The 7,890-nt window shown below is 40.2% G+C and overlaps 1 long non-coding RNA gene across 1 annotated transcript; it reads left to right on the top strand.

Annotated features, from left to right (window-relative positions):
• The first annotated feature begins 750 nt into the window (after nucleotides 1–750).
• LOC120324326 lies at nucleotides 751–2,280 on the top strand. Its single transcript, XR_005565553.1, has 2 exons — nucleotides 751–802; nucleotides 2,003–2,280. It is a non-coding gene; the product is annotated as an uncharacterized LOC120324326 (long non-coding RNA).
• Nucleotides 2,281–7,890: the final 5,610 nt, after the last annotated feature.

The following is a 7,890-nucleotide window of genomic DNA, read 5'->3' as shown; positions in this document are numbered from 1 at the left end:
GTCCCAGCATCTATTAAAACCATTGCTGCTGCCTGCTAAGGAAAGACAGACCAAGTTAGGTAAAGAAAGGTTGAAGCCCAACAGGAATAGTTAATTGTTAACTGGGAAGTTAGAAAGAGGGATGCCCACAGAGTTAGAGTATCCCTTGGAGTCCAACATGCCTTCCTCCCTGTCATCCATGGGCTACTCCTTATATGCAGTCAGGTTCATTCTTTCATGCAATAAGATGGAAGGAAAAGCAGATTCTTCTGCTTTTTCCCTTTGTTCTGATTTCTGTCTTTTGTCAGTTAGCGCAAAGAGAAAAGCAGGCACAAGTAAAATTCACTTTCAGGGGGGATTTTACTGGTGCCAAACTACTGCGCCATCAGCAGTTATTGGTTACACACTACAAACTTTTATTTCCCTGCTTGCTGGCCACACGATGCCAGAACTCCCTGTTGGCCCCAGAAGGCAGATGCCTGCTGCTGGTACATGACCAAAGTAAAATGTAGGTTGCGTGTCTCCTTGGCTATTATATGGCCATTTTTCTAAGCAATCTTTGGCTGATGAAGTTCTGTGCTCTCTCATAAGGACTGTCACATGGTGGAGGGAGAGGCGGGGGGTTGATTCCTTGTTTCCATGATTTGTAAAAAGGTAAATGTTTAACTCAGTTTTGGCACTGAGAAGAAGAGCAGAGAGGGTTTTAAAGGCACTTTGCATGTAAGTACTCATGAAACAACATTGTTATTCTCACACAGCAGGCGTAAGCAGAAGAAACAGAGACATAACAACTTAGCAATGCAAAATGAGCTCCAGGCATCAGGTAATTGTACCTTTTTTTTTGCTTTTAAAACCCCTAACAACACTGAATCACATGCGGTCAATCTGACCTGTTCTTGATGCTGTTCACAGCAGTAGAAAGTCTTTGTGACTCACACTTTCAATCAGAAGGACATTTTAGATTATTCACATATGGAGAGAAAAAAGCAAAACAACAAACTGTTTATTTGTATTCATTTTATGACCTGAAAGGGCTCAATTTTTCATGATTTGTACTGAAGCTAGTGTGTTTTAAAAGTATTTATCTAAAAGATGTGATTTCATCATACAGCCTCCAAAACAAATTTATTTAGTTCCATTATATGTGACCTATCTTTCTGACTTTCTTTTAAGATATAAAATATTATGGATAGGTAGAAGCATGTGATCCAGAGAAGCAATGCAACGTGCCACACGTTTGAAATTCAAAGGTACTGGCAGTTCCCTGGGGCACTTCAGTGTCGTGAGAGCCAGAACCCTCTGCAATGAACATAGTGGCTCTGGGTGGCTCAGACATAGCTTCTCGAGGGCAGTGGAGCTGGTGAAGGGTCTGGAGCACAAATCCTATGAGGAGCAGCTGAGGGAGCTGAGGATATTTAGCCTGGAGAAAAGGAGGCTCAAGAGAGAGCCTCATCACTCCCTATGACTACCTGAAAGAAGGATGTATTTAGGAGGGAGCTGGTCTCTTCTCCCAAGAAACAAATGATAGCACAGAAGGAAATAGCCTCAAGTTGTCCCAGGGGAGGTTCAAATTGGACATTAAGAAAAATGTCTTCATCAGCAGGGTTGCCAAGCACTGGAACAGGCTGCCCAAGGAAGTGGTTGAATCACTATCCCTGGAGACATTTAAAAGACATAGAGACATGGTGTTTGGGGGCATGTGTTAGTGGTGGACTTAGCAGTGTTGGGTTAATGGTTGGACTCAATGAACTTACAGATCTTTTCCAACCTAAACAATTCTATGATTCTCTGTGTTTTTGTCAACTGGTTTCTTCATGTTCCATAACTGGTGCTTCTGTAGAAAGGGTAGAGAGAGACGAGCACTTACCCAGAAACAAAGCATGTAGTCAACAGGAATGGGCATCCTTCCTGACTCTACAAGGGGTGACTCGTAGAGTCACCAAGCACCTGCAGAAACAAACCGCGCGTCCACTACCAGGAATGCAAGCAGTGACATTATTCTTCCTCTGTTCCTCTGCTCCAGGGACACCAGGTTGCAGGTCAGAGTCAGAGGCTGATCATCATCTCTAAGGTCAACTTCTGCACAGCACTGTGCCCAAACAGGCAGGTCCCAGGAAGAGGCTCATTAGCCCTGCACTATCCCAATGGCTGCATGGCTTACCAGTCAGATCTGGGCTGTGACCACCAGCTGGAAGGACCAACGAAGCAACTCTGCTCCCTAGAAAGTCTGCACTCTCCAGTCAATTATCTTTGAGAATTTGGTGTATGTAGTGATTTGATTAAAATCAGGGATCTTCCTCAGGCTGAGTAATACGTAGTCTTTTTTCACATGACTTAAGTGTGCAGGTCCCATGCAGTAGTGACTTAGGATAGAGCCAGAAAAGTTTTGCTGATGAATGTAAAATAACTGCAGGTACATGTAGAAAAATATTATCTGTTTATAACAATACAAACAATATTAAAAAATGGATGGGGAGAAAAAAGCTTAGATCTCACCACTAATTCTAGTGCTTGTAATTAAGTGTAATCCATAAATACCAAAGGATTGTCCATTTGGACCAGATTATATGTTTCAGTTCCTAGAAGAAGAAAAAATTATTACGTTTTTGCCATGCATTAAATTTAATATTAGTTACCATGTTGGAAAGAATAATGGGAAAAACCTTTCCTTGGGTTGTGAGAAGGTGAAATCTAATATCTTCCAGTTAATCCCATTATGATTATTATATATGACTCTAGGTTGGGTTCATTCATAGATTGCACAAATATTACTAAATAAGGCTTCAGGCAAGTATGCATGAATTTTTGTAAATTGTGATCAGGCCTCAGCGCAGTGGCTACCAGGTAATGGATTAACGAGCTGTCAGTATTAAATTCATTTATTTCTCCTTATCATTTAAAGAGCAGGTGGCCTATAATTATACCAATCTGAACACACCACTCTGAAAGACACACAGCTTTTTGCAGAGAAATAGGAGGAGCAGCGGCAGATTTCATTTATCAGGAATAACATGCCCTTCCTGGCCTTTCATCTCCAGCACCTAGGTAGACTCACTCTGCTGGTGCTATTGACCCTGCACATTTTATGCAGACTGGGGTGGATTGATGATAAATATACTGAAAGTTTCTTGCTGTAACTTGAAATTAAGTGAGGCCTTGAAAGAAAAGTCTTCAAAGGACTAAAAATGTGTGCATGCATGTATTTGTTCAAAAAAGCATGTAGTGATTGACTGGACTGTGTTCTGCAGATGTGCACATATATGGGTTTCAGTGGAATTGTAAGGTGTGTAAATCAGTGCAAAATTTGTCTTACCCTTCTCCAAAGTTGAATCAGTCCTGGTTGCCTCTGTCACATAAACAGTGTAAGTTCAGATACAATTGAAATATGTGAATTTACTGAAAAAAAAGTAAAACCAAAAGTGCTGAAAAAGTTTCACAGTTATTTAAAAATAAGGATAGCCTTTAGTTTACTCAGGTTATATTGATCCTTTTTCTCCCTCTCTTTTCAGTGTACTAGAGCCAATAAAATATTTGGTCGTGAAAAAATGAAAAAGGGTGGGAAAGAGTTTGATTTTGACCTTTAACTAAGCAGCTCATCCGATTGAATCTCTGTATGCTGAAAAAAATGAAGGCGAGCAAGCAGGAGAATTTTCTTTCAGTAGGCAGAGTTTCAGTTTGTCTGCATTTCCTACCATCTCACTTGTTTACTCAACATATTTATAATAATTACTGCAGCTCCCTATCTATTACTGCAGTATTCTAATTAGAAGCTGAAAGGATACTGAGGACTCACTTGGAAAGGATTAGTGATCATGAAACAAACCGAAATGTCTGTCTGCTCCATACCACCAGGCATCTTTTCTGCAGGTGAAGATAAAGAAGAGTAGAATCAACAAGATTTGTTGAAAGAGTTTTTTAATGCTTCTTATCTTGTCTTACTATGGTGGTAAGTGTTGTCAAGGACTGTTTTGAGCAAGAAGTTGAATTACAGTCATCAAAAAGAATGAGGTCGTGCTATTGTCAGCAAGACTACTGATGGCATGATGTAATGCTGTGTGCAATGAAAATTTGAAGAACAGGATAGATCTGCATTAAAGGAGGATTTTTCTGTTCTGGGCAGGGGTTTTCCCCTCTCTTTTTATAAGACAACTTTTTAATTGGAAAAAACAACAAACAAGAACCCCACAATGGGGAGGTTTTGTCATCATTTGGGAGTAAATAGAAGATACGATTTAGGGGTGGGTATCTCAAAAAAAAAATAACAGTCAAATTCTTTCTCAAGGAACTCTGTTTGCTTACATTTGTGAGCCCTAAACATGTGCTAAAAACACCTCCCTTTTCATTCCCAAAGCACTATTGCTTTGAACAGTATTCAGCAAGAATTCAGAAATGCTGTACTTGAGCAACGTGTCATTTAGAAGGCAGGTATAATGTAAAACCATTTCATTTAAAGTAAGTCACATCAGGACCCACTAGAAAGACAATTTATCCTGAAATTACTAAGAATTGATACATATATAATTGTTTTGCTATCACCTTTTCCAAAAAACATCACCCAACTAGACCTTAAAATTGTGCCCCAAAAGGTTATTTGGACACAAATGTTGCTCAGGTAAGTGGGAAATCAGCTGATGTTCATTTCTACTTCTCAGGCAGTGACACCACAGGGAAGTCCCCCTTCACAATTTTTTGAATGGAAATATTTTCTTCTTTTTTACCTCCATGTGAATGAGCATACTCACATTCGGCAGGTGCACTCTTTGCTGGGTTAAAAAGTGGCTGGATGGCAGGGCCAGAGAGTGGTGGGGAATGGTGCCACATCTACTTAGTGGATGGTCACTAGTGGGATTCCTCAGGACTCAGTTTTGCAGCCAGTACTGTTCTATATCCTTATTGATGATCTGGATGAGGATATTGAGTGTACCCTCAGACAGTTCACAGACAACACTAAGTTTGGTGGGAGTGTTGATCTGCTGGAGGGTAGGAAGGCTCTGCAGAGCTGCACAGGCTGGCTGGCTGGGCCGAGACCAGCAGTATGAGATTCAACAAGCCCATGTGCTGGGTCCTGCACTTTGGTCACAAAAAACCCCGGCAGCTCCACAGGTTGGTGTAAGAGTGGTTGGAAAGTGGTCCAGTGGAAGAAGACCTGGGAGTACTGGTCGACCGCTGAACATGAGCCAGCAGTGTGCCCAGGTGGTCAAGAAGGCCAGTGGGATCCTGCCCTGTGTCAGAAATAGTATGGCCAGCAGGACCAGGGAAGTGATTGCCTCTCTGTGCTTAGAACTGGAGAGGCTGCATCTTGACTCCTCTGTCCAGTTTTGGGCCTCTCACTACATTGAGGTGCTGGAGTGTGTCCAGAGAAGGGTGACAAAGCTGGTGAAGAGTCTAGAGAGTAAGTCATATGAGGCGCAGCTGAGGCAGCTGGAGATTGTTTAGCCTGGAGAAAAGGAGGCACAGAGAGGACCTTATCACTTTCTACAACTGCCTGAAAGGAGATTGTAGGGAGGTGGGGATCAATCTCATCTCTCAAGCAACTGGAGGATACAGCCTTAAGGTGCACCAGGGAAGGTTCATGTGGAACATCAGGAAGAGTTTCTTCACAGAAGGGGTTGTTAAACACTGGAATTGACTGCCCAGGGAGGTGATGGAGTCATCATTCCTGGAGGTGTTCAAGAAACTACTGAATGTGTCACTTACTGCCATGATCTAGTTGACAAGGTGGTGATCGGTCAAAGGTTGGCCTCGATGATCTTGGAGTTCTTTTCCAACCTCAATAATTCTGTGATTCTGTATCTTCACCTCACTTCATTTATGTATATAATTGAAATTCTATGTAAGTCGAAATGGTATTTGAAAAAAAAGAACAGCTACAGGTTTTAGAAAGTTACTTACAGTAGACAATAAACCCATTTTTAGCTTTTTGACATACAGATGTTCTTTCTTCCTGAAATATGAAAATTATGTTTTCATAGGACAAATTACCCAATTGTTTCCTCATTTAATGATAAAATAGATGTTTCTCTCCTGAAAAAAACCAAAATTAATACTTAAAATGGTACACATTCAGATATAACTATTTCTTTTTGCTTTTTTCTCTCTCTTCTTCTTTCATTATTTCATCAAATTAATGTTCTCCTTGTGAGATTTTGAAGAATTTGATAAAAGAAACTGATGAGATTAGCCTGCCTTTATCTGAGTTTTTATTGTGACCTATTGTGTATAAAACATTATGTGCAAAGAAGTAAATATATATTTAAAAAAAAAACAACACATTTTCCTATCAGTTTTGTTTTTTTTTTTACTTCCGTGGGCAGCACTGACCTTTTTCTCCTGCTTCTAGGACAAATGTTTGCTCCAAAAATATGTTAACCATCCAGTGTTTTGTTTGAAGTCTATTTAGGGGCTTGCAAAAGTATTCAAGATATACCAAGAAAGAAGGGAGCAAAATGGTTGATACTCTACTTTAAGTTACTGGACTGAAACAAACTCTTAGCCATGCTTGTTTCACACACTTTTACAGACAACTATTGGCAAGCCATGTGAATCTGGGAGGTTGGAACTTTTCTCTTTTCATCTGCCCTCTTTCAGTATAAGTTTTTTCCTTATTGTATATCCTACCTACGCAACACTGCCCTTCAGCATAGCTTGCACTACTGACAGAATGCCAGCTGCTCTCATTCTGGTTCCACCTTCACATCCCTTCTCTTGGCTACACCTCCAGCCTGATTGCAGCATCCCCCTGCTCCCTTTACTTCGCAGGCTCTCCTTGATAATTTTCTGTTTCTAGTATGTTTGTTATAATTCCCTGACCAAGTACTCTTTCCCAATCTTTCTATATGAAAAATGCTTCTGTATGTAAAATGCTTTCAGTTTGCCATTTCAATGGTGTTACGCAAATGAGAACACTTATTCCATTGCTTATCAGATTAATGAATATTTAGATAAATAATGCTTTCTCCAGGCAGCCAGCTTCAGTGTGCCATAAGGCTAATTGCAAGGTGGGGAAGGTAAAGACTTTGAGCAACCAAGCAGGTGCTGAGGAGGGAAGTCAACCTTTTGGAGATGATGACCTTCACATCTCACTGTTGACAGAGACCCATAAGTCATCGTAGAACAAAATACCTATATTTTGGAACTGTTCACATTAATCAATACACTTCATTTTTCCTTTGGTTTTCTAAGGATACAAATCCTACACAGTTACACTCTTTCTGTTTTTACCCACAAGCACCTAATAGCTGCTTTGGCATTATTTTTTGATAATGGATTGTCCCCTTTCACACACTAGCAGCTATCAGTGAGGACTCAGACCAACAGTCCTGCAAAATAGGCATAGCACAGAGGTTTAAATTCATGTAATGTAACCCATTCCCAGGCACTGTGACTGCAGAAACAAAAGAGGTTCTGCAGCTGTCAGGGAAGTAACCTAGTGAAGTTTGCCGTAATCTCTGTTAGCTTTAAAAGTCCTTTATCTCAGTCCTGTGAGAAGTTCCCCTACCAGAAGTCTCTCTCTGTTCTCCCATTTGCAACATGTTCTAGTCCAAAAGAGTACCAAAGCTGAGATCTTCAAAGGATACAAAGATATTTAGGAACATAATGTCCCTGAAGGTTGATGGCATTTTCCTAATCTTCTCAAGCTGCTTCTAAAAAGGCCTGTTCAACAACTCTGTGAGTTTTTTTTTTCTTTTTAATTGCCTTTGCTTTTGGTTCCCTTTTGGATTATAAATCAAAAGGAGCCAATTATCTATTCATATAGCAGTTTGCGGAAAACTTATTCAGCCTAAACTATATGCAAAATTTAGCCACAATTCATCTTAGAATTTAAATACCATTATAAAAATTACAAGGAGCAATAGTCTATCACTAAAATTTAAAAGCATTGGCTTTGAATATAGACAATCTTCCAGGATT

Source organism: Pipra filicauda, unplaced genomic scaffold (assembly GCF_003945595.2).
Source record: "Pipra filicauda isolate LSUMZ 115617 unplaced genomic scaffold, ASM394559v2 scaffold494_size437340_pilon, whole genome shotgun sequence".
In the NCBI taxonomy this organism is placed as follows: domain Eukaryota; kingdom Metazoa; phylum Chordata; class Aves; order Passeriformes; family Pipridae; genus Pipra; species Pipra filicauda.
The sequence above is the reverse complement of the archived record's forward strand: the minus strand, read 5'-3'. Positions and strand labels throughout refer to the sequence as shown.